Below are 21,697 nucleotides of genomic sequence, written 5' to 3'. Positions count from 1 at the left end.
TACTAACCAGTAGTAATAGAATCCTCAACAACCAGTTGGTTCTTGTGTAACATCCCAAGGGTAAATTTTGACTTTTCTCCCACTCTCGTGTCCTTCAAAATCCAGAGGTATTTTCCCACCCTCCAATTTATATTCATGACTACAGGGACTTAGTTTTCTGTTTTCATAGTTTTATAACTTTTTTTCAACTAATTTTCTAACTTTTATTTCTAAATTGTATGCCTATGTTATACATCTTATGGCTTTTATTTTGTTTTCTATTTTACTTCTAATGGTTTTCAACTCCTCTTTCTATAACAAAGGCTAGATGAGCTTTGAGATATAGTGAATAAATCAATCCCAATGACCCCAGTCATTCATTCAAGTTGGAGTAAAACAACACTACTCAAAAATGCAGTTCTCAAACCAGCGTTGGTTCAAACTCTTTGTTATGATCTTCAATGCGATTGGCATAGACATTGACAACATTCAATTAAAAAGTTTTATAGAAACTTAAAGAATAATGTTAAGTCTGTGGAAGTTAAAAATAGTTTGGCTTATATTTTGTTATTTTTTTATTTCATGTTTTTAGCAATTTAGTTTTATTGTATTTTATAAAAGTATCATAGATGGGAAAATCACCATAGATCATTTGAAAGGACTGGAGTGGAAAATAGGCTATATACCTAAGACTCTGTCTCAAAAATAGTGCTTTCCATCCATTTTAACAAATGTTTAAGATCTTAAATAAAGCTTTGATGGTTATGGCCCTAAAATTGTCTCTAATGCAAGACTGCATAAGAATCGGTCATTTTCATCACATTGTCCATCTTTATCTGTGGTATTCATTTATTCCACAAGTAATTATTAGCTACAGGATCTGTCCTAGGTGTTGGTTGTATAATGATAAAAGAAGTGGATATCATCTCTTCCCTCATTGAGCTTACAGTATCATAAGGAAGATGGAAAAATAGCAAGTAAACAAGTAATTGTCAAGTGGGAAAAATTATGTATAAAAGCAGACAGGGTGCTGAGATAAGGAAGAGTGGTGGAACTGGAGAGGAAAAAAGGCATTATTTAGAATAAATCAGGAAGGACCTACTAAGGAAGTCGTATTTAAACTGAACCCACAAGACGAAAAGGAGATAGCCATGAATCGAGCTTGTTAAGGAGGAACAGTATGTACACAGCCTATAATGTATTCCAGAAATTGAAAAGAGGATCTCATGGCTATGAAGACAGTGGTATGAATAAGGAGAAACAGGAATTCAGGCCCCAGACCATGCAATATCTTATAGACAGAAGTAAAGTCCTTGGATTTTATTCAATGTGAAGCATCAAGCCATTGGGCAGTTTTAAGTAAGGGAGTTCTAGCTTAGGTCTTTAAAGATTATTCTTGCTCTTATATGGAGAACAGGTTGTAAGAAATTACCAAAGAAAGCAGAGACCAGTGAGAAAGGTGTCACAGTAAGTCAGGCAAGAGATTATGGTACTATGAACTAATATGGAAAGAAGCAGACAGATTCAAGATATAATTTGGAAGAAGAATCAACAGGATTTACTGATGAATTGGATGACTGCTACTTTTTTCTTAAGCAAAGGAGCAGAGATAGTGTCATTGGTTGAGATGGTGAAGATTTAGAGGGAGGGATATAGAAAAGGAAGCAGAGAGATGAATAATGAAAGAACTCAATTTTGAAAATGTTAAATCTGAGATGACTGCAAGACATCTGAATAGAGATGTAAAGTAAGTAAGCATTTGGATGTGGCTGAAGTTTCACAGAACGGGCAATCCTACAGATACAAATTTAGGAATTATCAGCACATAAAAGGTATTTAAGTCCATGGGAATGAATAAAAGTGTCTAAGTAGAGAGGGGACAGAGAGAAGAAATTTAGCAAATGGAAGATAAAGAGCCAGGAAAGGGGATGAAAAAGTAACAGCCAGAGAGATGAGTAAAAACTGAGAAAGATGTCATACAGATGATTGAGTTCTACCTTGGTTGGGTTTGTTAAGTAAGTGATTTTTGAGTAAAAGAAAAACAAGAAAGTTATAGGAATTGTATTGAAACACTGAATAATGGAATTTGAGTTGGACAGGAGAAAATGCAATCTAGAAGAGGCTGTTGTGGGTAGAGTTGTGATAGGAGCAATGGATTAGAAGGCTGACACCATTTGGACTCATTGCCTTCTGGCTGATATTTAAGCAAGTGAACTAGGATAGGAACTATTATCTAAGAATAAGAATTCAAGGTTTTGGAGGGGAGTTGTGTCTGTGATGACAGTGGCCAGGGAGTTACCAATGCAGTGATGGAAATAAATTGTGACTGGCAGTGGATTCAAAATTGGATGTTAAAGCATCCAGTGAGCTGAATGGGTCATTTCTAAGGAGGTGGAAACTACTTAGAATGGTGACAAATATTAAACAAGGGAGTAAAAACATTAAGACTTCAAGAATACAGAGATCTTTCTTGGAGGCTATTAGATGACAGCATTCCTCAATGTTATCTCCAACAAGACAAATGGTTTTCAAAATGTTTTGTTATACATACTTACTTGATTTTCATTACAACTTTGTTAAATAGGTAGCCCTAATGATATTATTGCCATTTCATAGATTAAAAAAAAATGAGTCTCAGTCTAGTACCAGTGCACTAGAAATAGTTATAAAGAGATACATGGTAAAGAAAGTCAACTTATTGTCCTCTATTTTAAATTAAACTCAAATTTGTGAAAAAAAATTGAGGGTGATTTATTAAATTTTTAAAGGCATTCTTTTTAAGGCTTCCTTTCAATGGCACCTTTCCTAAATACAAGTATTTTGAAAATTTCTCTGTATTAAAAAAAAAAAGATTATCTACATTTTTTCAAAAGCGTATATTATGCAAAGCAAGATAAAGTACCAGGCAAAGGAACTATCCGAATATTTGCTCCTTTTTATGATATGGTGAGAGTATTTTTAAAAAAATCTGTGCTGAGATAAAATTATCAGAAAATTTAACAGTAATTATTATTTCAACTCCATTCTAGAGAATTATAAGAAAATGAAAAGAGTGGATGTAAGTTTATTGTTATTGTGTGTAAAAGTGAATTTTTGCACTGAGGCAATAGAGAATAATACATGTGTATGACAAATAATACTCTTTACAATTAAAAAAACAATGGGTAAAGAAAAATTATTTTTCTCTTTGTTTCTAAAAAATTTTTGTTTTCTCAGGCTAAACAACACTGGATTTTCCCATCTGTTTAAGCATGCAAATTAAAACACTTAGCTGCACTTTATTGTGCTTCATTTTAACTTAGATCAGAAGAATTTTAATCAAAGCAATACTGAGGCTTTGGGGGGAACTGAATTGTAGGAACACTTGTAGTAATTTTAACTGGTCAAAATATATTGTATGCATTTCTTTATATTCAAAATTAGTTATTACTACCTACTCTTTCAAATAAGTGATCATTTTATCCCATTTTTTAGGTGAACAAATGCAGAGGTTAAATGTTTTGCCCAGGGACATAAATTGAATCAGTAGTAGAAGTAGGATTATAACTCCAAACTACTGACTCAAAGCTTAGTCCAATGAACCATGCTGTTTCTCAAGTAGTAAGCATATTAATTGTCCCTCCAAGCAGGAAACTGAGCTCTAAATGGAGCATGTCCCATCCAGAAGACCTACACAACATAGTAAAGAGACCTATTTCTTTCACTTGAAAAGAAAAAAACAAAACAAAAAAAAAATAAAAACAACTTACATACTGAAGTGTCGGACTTACCTTTCTGTAGAGAGAAAATATATGTTATGAATTCAAAAAGTAATACAAAATATATGTTACAGAAAGCCACTATATTTTATACTTATAAAACCAATAGAGTGTTTTAATTTTGTTGTTCAATACTGACATTAGACCTGTAATACACAGAATGCTGAATTTGCAGTATTAGACTAACACCTACATAATTCAGGAATCCATTTTCCCTTTGTTATTTAGACTAACCATAGAAAAATAGCAATTGTACAGATTTTATTTAATATTTGAATAAATGCCTCCCTGACTCATTTTTCTTATTTCAAGTTCACCCAGGTACATACTTTTTCTGACTCAGTTTTAACTCTGCAGTTTTAAAACCACAAATGAAAGACTATATTGAAAGTAGAGATTATGGAAAATTGCAAATTAAAAGTGAATGATTCAACTTCCACTTCTAGCTATGATAGAATAGCTTGTAATATTTTAACTCTCCTGTTGAGAACAACCATTTAAAAATAATATATACAACAACTATTTGGAGTTACCAGAGAAGAACTAAGGAAGCCAGTACTAGGGAATCCAAGATCCCAGAGAGGAAAAAACTGTAATGAATTGAGCCCCACATTCACCTCAGCTTTTCACTTGTGTATTGGCAGATTCTTGGCATGGGTAATAGAAGCTAAGAAGAAGTGTCAGCCTGGGCTTATGGCAATCTCACTGGGTTAGGGAGACAGATGCTGTAGTTTGAGGCTACCAAGGTGATTGTGACTTAGACTAAGATACATGAATTGAGAAAACCATAGAGGAGCAAGCCCAAACTTATGTACAATGTCCCCTCAAGGCATGTGCTGACTCCTAAACTGTGCAGGGTAAAATGCAGAGAAACTAAGTGCAAAGGAACAGCTTGGATGTTAAATAGCTGAGCAGAGATTTTCACAGCCTTGGAAACCTTGGGAGACAGAGATGAAAATTTAGAAACCACCAAGGTGCTAGAGCCTAAGTAAACACCTCAGGATTTCAGAAGAGAATCCAAGAAGGCTACTTCTTAAAAATTAAAGGCTATATTTTAAGTGTTAGAACAAACTGAAAATCAATAAGGCTAACAAAATCTGAAACCCAGCATTGACTTGAGTAATGTGCTCAGTCCATATGTTATATGACTGGAGCATATTGAATCCTTTCAGGATAAAAGATAACTTCATGTAGAATCTTTGCAATTTTTCACACATGATGTTTATCATCCAATTTAAAAATTGCCAAGCACGTAAAAAACAGGACCAAACAGAAATGCTAGAACCGAAAGTTACAAGAACTAAAACAAATTGAAAGATGAGTTAATAACAGATTAGGCACATCAGAGAGAATAGTAAAAGTAAACTAAGAGAGAAGTATAAAATATTCAAGTTTAAGTATAAAGATTAAGAGGAATAAAAACCACAGAAGAGAAAATATGAGTTATGTGAAACAACATTTAAAAGTCTGATATAACAGGAGAGACTGGGTGGCTCATTTAGTTAAGCAACCAACTCTTGATTTTAGCTCAGGTCATGATCTCATGGGTCATGAGTTCGAGCCCCACGTCGGGCTCCACACTGTCAGTGTCAGCTTAGGATTCTCTCTCCCTGTCTCTCTGCCCTTCGCCCCTCTCAAAATAAATAAAAATTTTTAAAAAGTTTGATATACCAGTAATTGGAGTCCCAGAAGAATACTGGGAGCCCAGCATAAATTGAACAAAAGCAACATTTCAAATCTACTGGCAACTAATTTTACAAAACTGATGAAAGATAGCAGGTCATGAATTCAAAAAGTTCCACAAACTGTATTTAGGATAAATACAAGGAAGCTACACCCAGAGTATTATAATCAAACATCTGAAAAACAACAATAAAAGGAAAATATCAAAAGTAGAGAAAAACTTTTTAAGCAACAAAGACTTCAGCTGACTTTTTAATAGAAACCATGGAATCCAGAAGACAATGGAATGACATTCTTGAAGTTCTGAAAAGACCAAAACTGCCAACCAAGAATTCTATACCTACAAATATACTCAGCAGAAAAGAATGTGAAATAAATTCATTTTCAGGCAAGCAAAAGCAGAGAAAATTTGTTTCTAGTAGACCTACACTAAAAGAGAGTCTTAAAGAGATTTTTTTCAGGTTTAAACACAGAACTGCAGGAAAAAAATTAACATAGAGAAGGGTAAACAAATGCAAATAATAGTAAGTAAATCACTGTGGGACTTAAAATAAGTATAGAATCAATATACGTGACAACACTAAAAGTATTATCCAAGAAGTCATAAAGGCACAAAAATGCAATGAACAAAGAATGAATCTTGGCATTTCTTATTTTAGGGTGACTAATAAAATAAAAAAATATATCACTAACAAGCTAACACACATATATATATATATATCACTAACAAGCTAACATGGAGCAAATGGAATAATTAACATGTGATTAATCCAAAAGATGATACAATAGGTAATATATAGTAAAAAAAGGTAGATTTAAACCTAAATACATCAATAATTACACTTAAGTACTTGGATTAATATTCCAATTAAATGACAAAGATGGTCAAAGTGGACAGAGAAACAATAACCAACCATATACTGCTCATGAAAGATATGCCTTATATATAAGAACTATTGAAGATTAGAAGTAATAATATGAAAGATATAATGTGAAATGATAACCAAAGGAAAATGGTGTAGCTGTACTCATATCAGGCAAAGCAAACTCTAAAGCAAAAAGTATTACTATAGAATAATGAAGAATCAACCGGAATATAAACAAATTTAAATATACCTAATAACACAATATTAAAATATGTACATGATTATAAAATAAATATATTCTAATTTCCCCTGTGATTTTTTTCACGCTTTGGTGTTTAGAAGAGTGTTGTTTAATTTCCACATATTTGTAAATGTCTCAAAATTATTTTTTGTTAATTTTATTGGTATTTATTTAGTGAAGTATACTTGACATACAAGATTACCTTCTGTTATTGATTTTTAATATCAATCCATTGATGTTGGAGAACATACATTGTCTGATTTCAATTATTTTACATTTATTGCAGCTTGTTATATGGTCTAACATATGGCCTATCCTGGAGAATTATTCCACGAGCACTTGGGAAGAATGTGAATTCTGTTGCTGTTGGGTAAACTGTCCTATAGATGTTTGTTAGGTCTAGTTGGCTTATATTGGTGATACACTTTTATATTTTCTTCTTGGTCTTCTCTCTTTATGTTCTATCCATTATTAGAAATGGGGCATTGATGTCTCACTGTTATTTTTTAATTGTCCATTTATTCAATTCTGTAAACTTTTACTTTGCATACTTTGGAGTTCTGCTGCTAGGTGCGTATGTATTTAGAATTGATATGCCATCCTGATGAATTGACCCACTTTTTATTATAAAATGCCCTTCTTTGGCCCAAGTCATCAGTTTTGTTTTAAAATCTATTTTGTTTGATACCATTATACCTATTTTAGGTCTCTTTTAGTTACTGGGTCTCTATTACAATAACCAAAGAGACTATTCCCCATTCTTTAACTTTCAAACTCTTTGCTTCTTAAGTCAAATGTGTGTCTTTTACAGCCAGCATACAGTTGGGTCATTTTTTCAAAATACATTTTGCCAATCTCCATCTTTTGATTCAAGTGCTTAATCTTTTCACATTTAATGTAATTGCTGGTAAGGTAGGACTTTTATCATTTTGTTATTTGCGTTCTATGTATTATGTTTTTTCCTTCTCAATCACTGCATTCTTCCATGTTAGATATTTTCCAGTGTACAATTTTAATTCTCTTGTTGTTTCTTCTATTATATTATTGGAGTTAATTTTCTTAGTGGTTTCCATGGGGATTGCAATTAACATGCTATCTTAAAACAATCTACTTCAGATTAATACCAACCTAATTACAATAATATACAAAAACTTTGCTTTAGTTCCTTTCTGCTCCCCATTTTTGGTGTTATTATTATCATATAAATTATATTCTTATGTATTAATGTCCATTAACAAAGTTTTATAATTCATGCATGTATCTTTTAATTCATATAAAAGAAGAAAAGCATTACAAACAAAAATGCATTTTTACTCTTTGTCTTTTGAAGTGTGACTATCGTTTATATATGTAAGAGAATGGATCTCTTTATTTTCATCATACTTTGAGTTTGTTGAACTTCCTGGATCTACAGATTAATGTTTTTCATCAAATTTGAGAAATGTCTGTCCACTGTTTCTTCAAATATTCTTCTGTCTCTTTCTCTCTCTTTTCTTATGAGACTCCCATTATGCATATACTGGTACTTCTGATGATGTTCTGCAAATCTGTGAGGGTCTGTTCTTTCCCCCCCTCCCCCCAAATCTTTCTGTTTCTCAGACTGGACAGTCTATTGACCTATATTCAAGTTTGCTAATTCTACTTTTGCCAGCTCAAAATTTATTTATTTATTTATGTATATATTTATATACATACTTATATTTATATACTTATATATAAATATATACTTATATTTATATATATAAATATGTATACATATACATGTATATACATATATTGTATATATATGTGTATATATGTATATGTGTATATATATATATATATATATATATAGTTGATATTCTTTATTCTATTTTTTTAATGTTTATTTTTGACAGAGAAAGAGAGAGAATGAACAAGGGAGGAGCAGAGAGAGACAGAGACAGAATTTGAAGCAGGCTCCAGAGTCTGAGCTGTTAGCACGGAGCCTGATGTGGGTCTTGAACTCACAAACCTGACATCATGACCTGAACCAAAGTCGAATGCTTAACCTACTGATCCTCCCAGGCACCCTGATATTCTCTAAGTCATCTTTCTCATATTTCTCTTTAATTCCTTAGCTATGATTTCCTTTAGCTCTTTAAACATGTTTATAGTAGCTGATTTTAATTCTTTGCCTAGTAAGCTTAACATCTAAGATTCCTCAGGGGTAGTATGTATTAACTGCTTTTTCCACTGTATATGGGCCATAACTTCCTGTGTCTTAGCAAGTCTTGTAATTATTTTTTGTTTTTGTAAACTGAAATTTTTATGCAATATAATGTGGTACCTTCATACCACAGGGGTTATTGTTGTTGCTATTTGTTGTTGTTGTTGTTTTTAGTGACTTTCCTAGACTAATTCTGTAAAATTAATATTTTTTGTTATATATATATATATTGACGTCTCTGCTTGGTGAGCTAAGTGATCAGCTAATAATTGCAGGATGACTTTTTTATAAGTCTTGAAACAATAAGTGTCCAAGATTTTGCCAAGAGACTCTGTGTGTGTTTGTGTTGGGTATGCCTTCAGTGCTCTGGCATCTTATAAGTCTGCCTTAGCCTTCACTTCCTGTTTGCACTGGGTCTCAGGTTGGGCTAGAAATGAGAAATAGGGCCTTTTACTTTTTCTGAGAGATGCATACAGCCCTACACCACCGTGTGGCCTTCTAGATCCCCAGAAATAATTTGGAGCTTTTCAAAGCCCACTGTGCATATCTGATTCCCAGATTTCCCTTTAAAAAAAAATTATTCATTTTTGAGAGACAGAGAGAATGGGGGAAGGGCAGAGAGAGAATGTGACAGAGGATCTGAAGCAGGCTTTGCGCTGACAGCAGCAAGCCCAGTGTGGGGTTGAACTCACAAACCATGAGATCATGACTTGAGCTTCAGCTCACTCAACTGACTGAGCCACCCAGGCACCCCCAGATTTCCCTTTTAAGTTTTTGTTAAGTGATATTTATTTCTGTTTTAGGTAGCTGTGATGTTAAACAATTACCACTCACTGTTTTGGACAATGCCTTGGGGATAGAGCCCTCTTCACCGAGCAAACCCTAGTTCAGGTAAAATAAAGGCAAATATTATGAATGGCGGCTGTTCCAGGGAGTTGCTGGATGGGTCAAATAGTGACAATCGACTGGGGATTTTTTGGGAGCTCCAAACTCATTCTCTCCCCTTCATTGTCTACTTGGGTGATTTTCATAGCTACTATGGTGTAAGGCTGCTGGGTTTCAAGGTTACAATAGAGCTGAGGAGAGGGTAACCAGAACAGGGCAAGTTAAAATGCTGCAAAGCTTGCTGTTTTCACCAAAATTCAGTTATTTTTCTTGAATAAATGCTCTTTAGATTGTGCAAGTCTTTGCTTTATTTCTAGAAGTCAGAAAAAGTTAATTTTGACAATTTTTATGAATGTTCTTATTGCTTTTATAGAAGAAAATCAGAAGTCTTTACTCTGCCATTCCAGAAGTGCCTTTGTTTTGAGATTTTGTTGAAGTAAAGTAGTATACAGCAATAAAAGTAATGACTACTGTTTCATGCAACCACCTTGACGAATCTCCCAGAAATGACATTGAGCCAAAGAAGCCAGACAGAAAGAGTACCTATTGCGTGGTTTTATTTATGTGACCTTCCCAAAACAGGTAAAATGAGTCTGTAGTGATGAAAGTGAGAATATTAGTTATCTTTAGGATGGTTAACTGGAATAGAACATGAGAAAATATTGTAGGATGTTGGTAATGTTCCATATCTTGACCTGGATGGTGGTTACACGAGTGAATTTATTTACTAAAATTCTTTGAGCAATACACTATATGAACTTTATGGTATGAATGTATACTCTTTGAAAAAAAAAACCACTTTAAAAACAAACAAAAGTAAATGGTTAACCTCAGTCCCTTCTTTAATTCTTGGATATAGATTCCCTTGCAGAGTGTTATGTGAGGAGTGAAAGTTCTCATATTTGTGGTTAAGAGAGTCAAATGTGTACCATAGAGACATAGGAATGATTTGTTTCTAATATTATTGTTTCTTCTAATTAACAGAAGCATATATGTCTACAAAGCGCTATGATTCTTAAACTGCTTTCGCATATATTATCTTGTCATCTGTATAGCTATTGAAGTTGGAGGTCAAGTGTTATATTTTCCAAATGAGGACACTCAGATGAAGAATCAAAATCTGTGAATAATAGACTGAGGATTGATACCTTATGTGTCTGACTCTTAGATTATTATGCTTCTTTACCACACCTACAGTCTTCAGAGTTGCTCGACACCAACTTATAAAAATTAGATGTGTGTCAATGGTTTCAGAACTCTCTAAAAATTCTCTTAAATCAGTTCTTTTTTTTTTTAATTTTTTTTTCACCGTTTTTATTTTTTATTTTTGGGACAGAGAGAGACAGAGCATGAACGGGGGAGGGGCAGAGAGAGAGGGAGACACAGAATCGGAAACAGGCTCCAGGCTCCAAGCCATCAGCCCAGAGCCTGACGCGGGGCTCGAACTCAGGGACCGCGAGATCGTGACCTGGCTGGAGTCGGACGCTTAACCGACTGCACCACCCAGGCGCCCCTTAAATCAGTTCTTAAAGTATGATATTAATTCTTGAATCTCTAGATAATCCCAAGATTCTAGAAACAGACAGAATTCTGAACTTCCTCTTTTAAGAGTCTCTGTGAGATACAAGAGTATTTATCATCTAATTTAAACATATATTTTGAGAGATTTCATAATGCTCGCTCCTTAGATATCACATACTTTTTATGATAGGAACTCATCCCTTATTATACTAAGTTTCTATTCTGCAGCCTGTTGTTTCCCTGACTTCTACTCAAATATAGAATGATTGATCGCAGTCTATGATTCCTTTCTAAATATCTGAGGAATATTAAAAACCATCTTCACATTAGTGATGATTTCCCTACTTCATTTAGGCTTTCCTCCTATCGTTTCTTAAATATTTGCGTATTTGTTGAACTTCTCCCTATCAGAAAATATCCTTGTCTTGTCATTTCATCTATGCTATGAAGCTTTATTCTAGAAAACAGTACTCTGGTTAAGACCTGGTCAATGTTAATACAAAGATTTTATTGTTTTTATTGTTTTTGATATATCATGATTACTATATAATATTCTGCCATGTTTATGTAAATTTCTAACATCTATTTCTTTTACTTAGGTGATTTAATCTGCATTTGTTCCCTGAATTAAAGGTATTTGATTTGTGAAGATGTGTTTTCCTAAGTAATAGGCATGCCAGCTAACTTTGCATCTTTGGCTAGTTTAATAAGTATACTCTCAACATAAATCCTGGGATCACAAATGAGAATAATAAATAAAGCAGGGCCCACAAAGCTGCTATGTATTTGTGAATAGTTAGTAGAAAGCCTTAATTAGCTTTTCAGGCAAATGAAGAATAGCACACAAGTGAGAAAGTGCCATTTATAAAGAGAATAAGGGGCTTGGAATATTTATTTATTCTTTTGCAATTAAGTTCTAAATAGCTGATGAAATGCCACTCCAGATCCCAAACAGAAAGCAACTTTAGTTGGATTTTCTCTGCCCCTCATCTTGAGCAAAAAACTTAACTTCTCAACCACTCAAAGACTCAAGCGGGGGAGAGGGGCGATTTTTCTTTCAAATATCTCTCTACAGTGTCATACCCTTTTTACCTCCCTGGAGCACACCTTTCCCCTTATATCCAACCAAGATACAGTACACGGAATCTGTTGAGTCCCACAACTAATATTACTTTCCTCTTGGGCTTCAGGAAAAGCTATAGATGGATGAGGTGAGTTACTGGGGTACATTGTTTCATCAACTCAGAACAGCCTGAAAACAGTAACCCTTCTCTCCTAGGCCATCTCAGTTCTTTTCATTTGATGCTCTCTCCTTGAGTCCAAACCATCGAAATCACTGCCTTTCTTCCTAGTTCAGACTGCTTCCATCCTCAAGCCGAGGGCAGATAAGCGCCCCCACCTTTTTTTTTTAGAAAACTTTATCCTTGAAGGCAGGGTCTTTTTCTGGCTGGATCAGTTTTGGGCTAAAGCTACAGTTCTTGTAGGCATCTGAGTATTAACCCTGTGTGAGGTCTTTGGGATTGAACCCACAGAAATCCCATGATCAACCTTCTTTCCTTTATTCTGGGTATGTGATATATGCAGAGATTGCCTGAGTTCAGCTTTTCATTATCAGCTGTTCCTATGTTTGTTCTTTCCCTTCTTTTTTCATGTTCTTTTTTACCATCCAGACCCACAGTTCCTTGAAAACCTTATTTCCTTGTAGCACCTTGTCTAATCCACACCGGGTCCCCTCTAAACATATAAACAAGTTCGTCAACCCACCTCAGTAGCCCTCTCTTCCAGCATTCAAGGATACCATCACTTTGCTATCTCTCTACTTTTCTAATCGTATTATTAAATACAGTAAAATTGGGGCGCCTGGGTGGCTCAGTCAGTTAAACGTCCAATTTCAGCTCGGGTCATGATCTCTCATTTTGTGAGTTTGAGCCCAGTGTGGGGCTCTGTGCTTGGAGCCTGCTTCAGATTCTGTGTCTCCCTCTCTCCCTGCCCCTCACCTGCTCACACTCTGTCTCTCTCAAAAATAAATGAGCATTAAAAAAAACTTAAAAAATAAATAAATACAGCAAAATAATAGCACATTTTCTCAATTATACTTTCATCTCTGTCTCTGGACATAGATCCAATTTGGGGGATGAGGCCAAGAGTAATTTAGAGGCATTCTGATAAAATGCACCACAGCAAAAGAGACTAAGAATATACTTTAATGTCTATTTATTTTAGTATTTTGTTATGGAACATGTTTGAAATATACCAAAGTAGAGGAATACTATATTGAACTCTCAGGTATCCATCACCCAACTTCTACAATTGTTATAGTCTGCTTATGTTTGTTATTTTTAATTTTTTAAATTTATTTTGTAAATGTTTATTTATTTTTGAGAGAGAGCGAGTGTATGTGTGTGAGTGCGGGAGGGTCAGAGAGAGAGGGAAACAGAGGATCTAAAGCGGACTGACAGCAGAGAGCCCCATGTGGGGTTCAAACTCAGAAACCATAAGATCATGACCTGAGCCCAAGTTAGATGCTTAACCAACTGAGCCGTTCAGCTGGTTATTTTTAGAAGAAATGTTTTTGGTCACTATATTGTATTAATACTGCTTTCTCATGAATTATTATTCCCCATGACCAATCTGCTCTTTATTCTAAATCCAGTCCTGAAACCAAATTAAACACGGTTAAAAAAAAAAAAATTTTAGGGGTAGAAAAAGAAAAACGAACAAACTGAATATAGTTCTTCTAATTCCAAGATCATCTCTTTTGTATTATCTTTACCATATAAGGCAAGTTATGACATAAAATGTCTTATAAATTCTCAATGGCTAAAGGGGATTCTAGAATATTGAAGTTACTTTTCTTTCACCACACTAGTGTTGTTATAATTATCCTACATTGTATTCTTCAGTGAACCTCTGGACAAAATTGAATCAGTTTCAATCCAGGCTGGTTGGGCCTGGGGATATCTGCAGCATCTACAAGAAAAGGAGAAGAAGCCTTCAAACAACTATAACAGTGAGGTCTGGTTTATATCACTTCTGGATAATCAAACAGTTTGACAAAGTTACAACAAAGAGTAGTTAGCCATGGTTGTGTTTCTAAATTTTTTTTTTTCAACGTTTATTTATTTTTGGGACAGAGAGAGACAGAGCATGAACGGGGGAGGGGCAGAGAGAGAGGGAGACACAGAATCGGAAACAGGCTCCAGGCTCTGAGCCATCAGCCCAGAGCCTGACTCGGGGCTCGAACTCACAGACCGCGAGATCGTGACCTGGCTGAAGTCGGACGCTTAACCGACTGCGCCACCCAGGCGCCCCCATGGTTGTGTTTCTAGATGAGGTGAATCAAGTGACAATTAGTGGAAACATGCTATGAGGATAATTTTCTTCATATCTTTATTGATGTCCTGGATAAAAGATTCAGAGCATATTGTCAGACTCACAGGGAGCTGAATTAAGTGGTTTGCTAATATCCTGGAATGGCGAGAGAAATGACTTGAAAGTTGATAAAATGTTAGTCTGAAAACAAAGTGTAAAATCAGAGATGACAAATACAAGGTGAGGTTTAACTTCAAAGAAATTCCCAAAAATTTATTTTGAAAGATAATCCTTCCACTCTACTTTTCATTTGACAGACTTGTACTAAAACAATTTTGTAGACAAAATTGAGGGATTTCAAAGATTAATGGCAAAATCAACAAAAGTAGAGAAAAATTCAGCCTACAAGAGGTTCCAGAGAGTTCCCTAGCTTCTTCCAGCATGTGAGGATACAATCGGAAGTCTGAGACATGGAAGACGGTCCTCACCAACCCTGCTGGCACTCCGAGCTCAGACTTCCATCCTCCAGAACTGTGAGAAATAAATTTCTGTTGTTTGTAAGCCACCCAATCTGTGATATTTTGTTAGAGCAGACAAATGTACTATGATAAGAACAATGCTGAATGGTGTGTTTGCATGTGCTTAAAAAGGGTTACAAAGAAGAGACTTAAAGAAGGACCCACTGTTTTGGGCCAAATTCCTTTTATCTTCAAAAAAACAACAAAAAAAAGTAAAAAAACAAAAAAGTATTTTTCCTCGTTCTTTTTCCAAAGTGTGGCTTTCATGTGTACTTTTTAATAGAAAGGATTCTTTGGCAATGAAAAAGCTAGTCTTAATTGACTTCCCACTCTCCCCAGCAGCAAGTGACTTGCTGGTGACTAGGGCTGTAAAGGAACAGCTCCTCCTGGCAAGCACGGTCTTCCCTCCCCCCCCCCCCCCACTAAAATGTCATATATTCACATAGTGCAAAATTTTCAAAAAATGTAAAAAGGCATATAGTGAAAACTTGTCCTCTTGTCCTGTCCACTGTTTACACAGCTCTCTTTTGCACACACACACACAGCCATAATTAATTCTTATATATTCTTGACAGATTATTCTTAACAGATTTCTTTATGAATTGACCAGAAAATATCAATATATAGTTGTATTCTTCCTCTTTTTATAAAAAATAGCACATAATATACACTGGCTTTATATCATTTTTTTCACTTTTAAATATACATCTTAATGATCAATACCAGAGAGCTTCCTCAGTTTTTTAAACCACTGTGTAGTACTTCACTCTGTAAATGTTCAAGAACTTTTTAACTAGTCTCCTATTGATGGGCATGTGAGGTGTTTCCAGTTTTATATTTCAAGCAATACTGACCCAGATAACATTACACATAATGTCATTTCACATGTGGGCAAGTATATCTGCAGGATAAATTCCTGAAAGTGTGATGTATGTGCAGTTTTAATGAACCTTGAAAATGTCTTTCCATCAGAGTTGTGCCACTTTCAATTCTCCCTAATGTATGCGGAGGGCTGTCTTCCTAAAAACAACAAAATGTGTTATCAAGCTCTTAGACCATTACCAAACTGGAAGCTGATATATCAGTGTAGTTTTAACATTTATTTCTCTTATTACCAGTGGACTTGATCATCTGTTTATGTTTATAAGCCATTTCGATTTTTTCTATGACATACATGTCATGTGACATATCTTTATGTGTATTCCTATTTTTCTAGTATGTGATTAGTCTTTTATTGGTTTCTAGTAGCTCTTCATATGTTAGGGAGGTTGGTATTTGTCTATGACATAGTTTCTCATTGTGTCATTTATCTTTTGACTTTGTTTATAGTTTCATATGTTGTTAAATTTATTTTATTTTATTTTATTTTATTTTATTTTATTTTATTTTATTTTATTTTATTTTATTTTATTTTATGGATTCTAGAGTTTGAGTCAGAAAAAACCTTCTCCACTGAAATGTTAGAAAGGAACTTCCTGTGCTTTCTTCTAATACTCACATGCTTTCATTATTTTGTATGTATATCTTCAATTCATTTGAAATTTATCCTGGTTCTGCTACCTTGCTAGAGTATGGTATGACGTATGAGTCCAACATCTTTTCTTCAGATATTCTATCACCATTTATTGAAGTGTTTATTTTCTCCACTGATTTGAAATGCTATCTTTTTCATGTGGCGAATTGTAGTATGCATTTGGAATTATTCCTGGGCTTTGTATAATATTGTGTTGGTCAATTTGTCTAATGATGAACTGATACCACTGTGATGTGTTTAGGTTTTATGCTTATGTTTTTGTAAGACATTTGATAATTTCCCCTCATTGCCCTTTCCCTCCCCCAGTTTTCCTTCCCATTTTTGATAATTTTCCACAAAACGTCATGATCACTTTGCCTAGTTTCAAAAAACTCACTGTCAATATTTTGCTTTTTGTGCTCTTGTTGAAATTATAAGTGAACTCAGAAAGAATTGACATTTTTTAATGTTAACTCTACCAACTAGATACATCTTCACTCTGTACAGAATTTCTTGTGTGTCCTCCAGTAGGATTTTAACACTTCTTATTAAGTTTATTCCCCTGCCTTTAATCTTCTTTTCTTTTTAAAATGAGTACTTTCTTCCATTATATATTTATACTGTTAGTTGTTTTTGTTTTGTATATTAATTTTGTGCCCCACTACTTTGCTAAATAGCTTTTCTAGTTGAGTCTCATGAGTTTTCCAAGTATATAATTATAATACCTTGCAGGAAGATTCATAATGGATGCTGATAAAATCTCAGAAAGGACAAATATAAATACATTATAGACTCTTGGGTACTCTAGACCAGACTAGGTAATGCCCAGTGTTCAAAAACTGTAGTATCATTTTAGAAGGGATGTATTGGAATGATGATTGTTTTAAAACAAATAATTCATTATGATCTTAATCCTAGTCATCATAATCACCATCACACTTATATTTGTAGAGAGCACTCTATTTTATTTTATCTATTTATTTATTTAAACAAATTTTTAAATTTTTATTTATTTTAGAGAAAATGAGGACATGTGCACATGAGCAGGGATGGGCAGAGGGAGAGAGAGAGGGAGAGAGAGAATCTTAAGCAGGCTCCACGCTCAGCATGGAGCCTGACATAGGGCTCAATCCCATGACCTTGGGAGTATGACCTGAACCAAAATCAAGTCGGATGTTCAACTGACTGACCCACCCAGGCATGCCACGAGAGCACTCTATTTTTAAAAATTACTGATACAAAGCTACCAATTTGTTACCACTATTGTTATTACCAAACATTTCAAAAATACCTCTAAGATATTCATATAAGTCTCATGGAGTTTAACTCTAATACAGTATCATAAAGAAAAAATCCAGTTGTGTATGCAAGCAACTACCCATCAGTCCTGAAGTGGGATTTATATTTAAGTAGCTTAAATGAGTTGCTTTGTGTTTATGATGGGCACAGCAAATCCTCCTTGCTGGTTGTTAAACCCTCCTCACCTAACAATGATCTTCTTTGTTGATCTTCAGGGCATGGTGTCTCATCTGTTTAGTTTGGCTTTTTATTTGACTTTCATTGACTTTGCAGCCAAGCCAGTTTTCTTTGTTTGATATGTTAGCTCAAATATGTAGGTGACCTCAGCCATTCAATGATAGGCATATTATTTTTAAAAATAACATATACTAGATTTTGATGAAAGAATATAATTTTCTCTCGCAAATGGAGAAGAAATGTTTGACTTTATTTTATTTTTTATTTTACAGACAGCATGCAAGTGGGGGAGAGTGGCAGAAGGAGGAAGAGAGAGAGAGAGAGAGAGAGAGAGGGGAGAGAGTGAATGAATCTGAAGCAGGCTCCACGTTCAGCTCGGAGCCTAGCACAGAGCCCAACGGCGCTCAGTCCCACGACTCTGGGATCATGACCTGAGCCAGAACCAAGAATCAGATGCTCAACCAACTGAGCCATCTAGGGGCCCCCAAATGTTTGACTTATGAATAATAACTTGCTGTCTTTTAGAGGACTTGTCCAACTGTCTTTTACTAGGAGACACAGATGTCTGGTTGCTGAATTTCTGTTAGCCTTTTTTCTATACACAGTTCTCAACCTTAGATTAGATAGAGACAACTTTACATCTTCTTTAAGCACTTCCTAAGGTATTAGCACCCTTTAGTGCTAGTTACTGAGGAGTCACAGCTGTCACCCAAGTCTTAGTACTGAGCTAGCCACGGTCAGATGCAATGTGGTGTGTTGAAGAATCTTCTCATTTGAAGCACCTCACAAGTTGTGCCATATTTCCAACTACTAGGAAAAATGTAAACATATCTATTGGGAGGTATGTCAATGAACACCAATGAAGTATAAGAGAAAAGCCAAAGATTGTGAACATGTACATATGTACCTGTGGATACTGAAATCCTGATTTGGTCTGGTAAATTCAACTTCATTGCCTTCTTTCTGGTATGGTTGAATCTCAACATTTTACCTCTCTTCTACAAAATTCTCTTTAATAAAGCCAAGTTATAAAATGCTTTTAAAATCCTAAAGTTTTATATAAATTTTAGTTTTCTCTGAGACATTAATTTTGGTGTAAAACCAGTGACACTTACAATCAAATAATGTGAGGTATTCAAATCTTAAGGACTGCATTGAGAGATGTTGACAATTAGAATATTCTCATCAGTAGGAGGTTTGTGTTGGCTCCAAATGTGGATTACTTATGTAAATGCCCCTTTGGAACCTCTGTTTATATGATAGAGACCTTAGGGGATGTTAGAAAGGGTGTTGTCTTGTTTTATAGACTTTCTGATTTGTTAACATACTTGAAGTTTCAATATTCAAAAGTCATTCACATAACCTCTTTTTTTATTTTGAAAAGTTTCAGATACTTACTTGTGAACGCTTCCCAAGAACATTTCGTTGTGTCTGGGGTGTACTATGACATTTACACTCTTTCACTTTCTTCTCTGGATTATTTTAAAACGCAGGGCTTTTCAAACATTGTACCTCTTTCAAAGAAAGAAGACTCAGAGAAGAAGGGGCAGAACCAATCCCAGGTTTTTTCATTGACCAACAAAAGAGCAAAGGAAGGCACTCTTCTCCTATTTTCTAATTGACCAAGATAGGAGAATTTTTTAATACTAAGGGCCCTAATTTTATTTCTGGAATTATTTGATTATCTCAGTTTGCTGATGCTAATTGATATCAAATCAATAAGCAGGAACTTGAAACAATCTCCCATCCTTTTGTGCAGTGGGAGTGTGGGGCAGTTGGTGGATCACAGGAATAGGGTTGGGGAGTTGTTGTTGTTGTTGTTATTGTTGTTCATTTGAGCAGTTTGTATTATGAAGATTGTATATAAGGTTACCTTATTTCTGCATCTTCTCAACTGTTTTGTCTTATATTTACCCTTTACCTCTCCCACTTGACAAGATTTCGCTTTACATTCAAAGATCTTTTTGCTGTGTTTGTCCTGTTTTAGCCTAGTGGTGATCACCTTTTAGGGCTGGTGCTGCCCACTCGGACAGTTGTGTCATTGGCTTCTGTTGCACATGTTTGATGTAGATGACACATTTCTTTCCATAAACTTGGACTACTTTGCCAACTTGCTGACCTTTGTTATGTCCTCATACAACCTGAACTGTTTCATCCTTTCAGATGGACATGGATGGAACATTGTACTTCTGTCTCAGCTCTTTGGAAAGAGGGAAAGACACAATCTTCCTGCAAATGTGGGAAGGTATATTGAAATGTCTTTTATGGTTCTTGCTCTGGTTAGAAGTCACAAAGGGATTGAATTTCATTTTGGCTGCTGTTGCTTCAGCAATGGCCATAAAAGAGAAAAGAAGATGGTTTTTAGATCAGTTTCTCTAATATAATCTCTTGGTCTGCTCAAGTGTATGGTTCTGCCTTTCTAATCTCTGCTCAGCCTTTTTCCTGGCCTAGTCAGTGTTTTTCTTTTAAAAGCTAGGATGTATAATTTTATACATGTGGAATCCTAGTTAGGCATTAGGCACCTCTTTTATTTTTTTTAATTCTTTTAAGTTTATTTTATTTATTTTAAGAGTGAGAGAGAGAGTGCAAGCAGGGGAGGGGCAGAGAGAGGGGGAAAGAGAGAATCCCAAGCAGTAGAGCCCAATGCAGGGCTCCATCTTACTAACCATAAGATCATGACATGAGCCAGAATCAAGAGTCAGATGCTCAACTGACTGAGCTACCCAGGTGCCCTTAGTTGCCCCCTTTTAAATGAATGTTTGATTTCATCTTTTCTATTACTGTTGTTGTTGTTTTAAGTTTAAAGAGGCATGTTTTAAGTCATATCAGAGAGAGGTGCAGCTCAGGGTGCACCCTGAGCAGGTAATGCTTGAGCAGAGACTTGAAGGAGGTGGGAGAGTGAGTTTTGTGGATACCTAAGGGAAGAGGGGGTGGTAGGTATGTTATCCTGAAACAGGGAGGCCAGTGTATCTGGAATGCAGTAGGACATGTACCTAGACAGACAGCAGAAGCTGAATCATGTGGGACCCTGTAGGCTACATGTGAGAACTTTGGGTGTCACTCTGAATAAAAGTGAAGCCATGAGAGGGGGTTTGAACAGAGAAATGACATGATGTGACTAATATTTAAAAAAGAAGCACTCAGGCTGCTCTACTAAGAGAAGACTATTAGATGGATGAGGGCCTAGGCTGGGGAAACCAGTGACGAGGCTTCTTTAGTGAATTGTAATGGCCTGGACCAGAATAGTAGGCAGCAAAGGAAGTGGTGAGAAATGACTGGAATCTGGATATATTTTGCATATAGGGCTGACATAACTTTTTGAAGGATTTTTGTAAGGTGTGGGAAAAAAAGAGGTGAGTAAAAGATGGCTCCAAAGTTTTGGGCCCAAGAAACTGGAGTTTCTGAGAGAACAAGACTGGAACATGAACAATTATTTGGAGTTGGGGTGAAGATGGCGATCCAAAGTTTGGATCTGGATATGTTAATTTTGAGATTAAAAATGTCTACTAGACTTAAAAGTAGAAAATTTCATTAGGCCTACAAAGTCATGAGACTGGCTGGGAACTACCAGGGAAAGAGGATGGATACACACACAAGAGACTAAATCCTGGGTCCCTCTTGCATTAAGAGGTGCTGGAGATGAGGAGAAACTGTCTGATTTGTTGCTCACAGTGAAAGTTGTAGAGGAGTACATTTTGAGGAAATTTATATTCACCTTACTTCCCAATTCAAACCCTAAGAAATTGGGGTATTTGCT

General features: G+C 35.3%; 1 long non-coding RNA gene and 1 pseudogene across 1 annotated transcript; one reads left to right on the top strand and one right to left on the bottom strand.

Moving 5' to 3' along the window:
• Positions 1-6,498: 6,498 nt before the first annotated feature.
• Positions 6,499-19,423, top strand: LOC113598229 (uncharacterized). The gene is made up of 4 exons (XR_003418879.2): positions 6,499-6,897; positions 9,519-9,606; positions 14,025-14,136; positions 14,751-19,423. It is a non-coding gene; the product is annotated as an uncharacterized LOC113598229 (long non-coding RNA).
• Positions 19,424-19,723: 300 nt separating this feature from the next.
• LOC106971517 (60S ribosomal protein L26-like) lies at positions 19,724-20,347 on the bottom strand (annotated as a pseudogene).
• Positions 20,348-21,697: the final 1,350 nt, after the last annotated feature.

Source organism: Acinonyx jubatus, chromosome C1 (assembly GCF_027475565.1).
Source record: "Acinonyx jubatus isolate Ajub_Pintada_27869175 chromosome C1, VMU_Ajub_asm_v1.0, whole genome shotgun sequence".
In the NCBI taxonomy this organism is placed as follows: domain Eukaryota; kingdom Metazoa; phylum Chordata; class Mammalia; order Carnivora; family Felidae; genus Acinonyx; species Acinonyx jubatus.
This window is presented reverse-complemented; position numbering and strand designations above follow the sequence as displayed.